This window comes from Frankliniella occidentalis, unplaced genomic scaffold, assembly GCF_000697945.3.
Source record: "Frankliniella occidentalis isolate FOCC.00 unplaced genomic scaffold, Focc_3.1 Scaffold607, whole genome shotgun sequence".
In the NCBI taxonomy this organism is placed as follows: domain Eukaryota; kingdom Metazoa; phylum Arthropoda; class Insecta; order Thysanoptera; family Thripidae; genus Frankliniella; species Frankliniella occidentalis.
The window spans coordinates 3,424-3,826 of record NW_026267723.1 but is presented as its reverse complement, the minus strand read 5'-3'; the positions used below and the strand labels follow the sequence as shown (position 1 = coordinate 3,826).

General features: G+C 65.5%; 1 protein-coding gene across 2 annotated transcripts in view; it reads right to left on the bottom strand.

Moving 5' to 3' along the window:
* LOC127751611 (uncharacterized) overlaps positions 1–403 on the bottom strand; it is a 10,417-nt gene extending 10,014 nt beyond the window's left edge. The window contains exon 1 of one of the 2 annotated variants that reach the window (XR_008012180.1): positions 315–403. The gene's annotated coding sequence lies outside the window, so the exon portion shown is untranslated. The remainder of the gene's footprint in view (positions 1–314) is intronic. The other variant, XM_052275397.1, reaches the window with a different exon arrangement.

Below are 403 nucleotides of genomic sequence, written 5' to 3'. Positions count from 1 at the left end.
ATCTCCAGCACCTCCACGGCGGACCGTCCAGACCACGCGAGGGCCTCAACCAGATCGACCCCGACGTGAGCCGAGGTGCGGGCCGCGGGGCGGTACTTCAGGGTGAGCTGACGGAGCTTGGAGGCGCGCCGCAACATCTCCGTGGCCCCGAGGACTCCTGGTCGCATGTCAGGCGTCACGTCCAGCGTCACCTTCGTCAGCGACGGCGCTAGGGTCTCCATGCCGGGGAGCAGCGAGCAGGCGAGCTCGCGGAGGTTGGGCATACATTCGGGAAGAGATCCCGTCGATGTTGTGGTTTCTCCGAGGTCGACCACCTCGAGGGTAGCGGCGTGCCCGGCCAGCACCAGGTCGACGAAGGGCTGCGAGTTTGAGTTGAGACGGCAATTTAAGTACTTGAGGGACG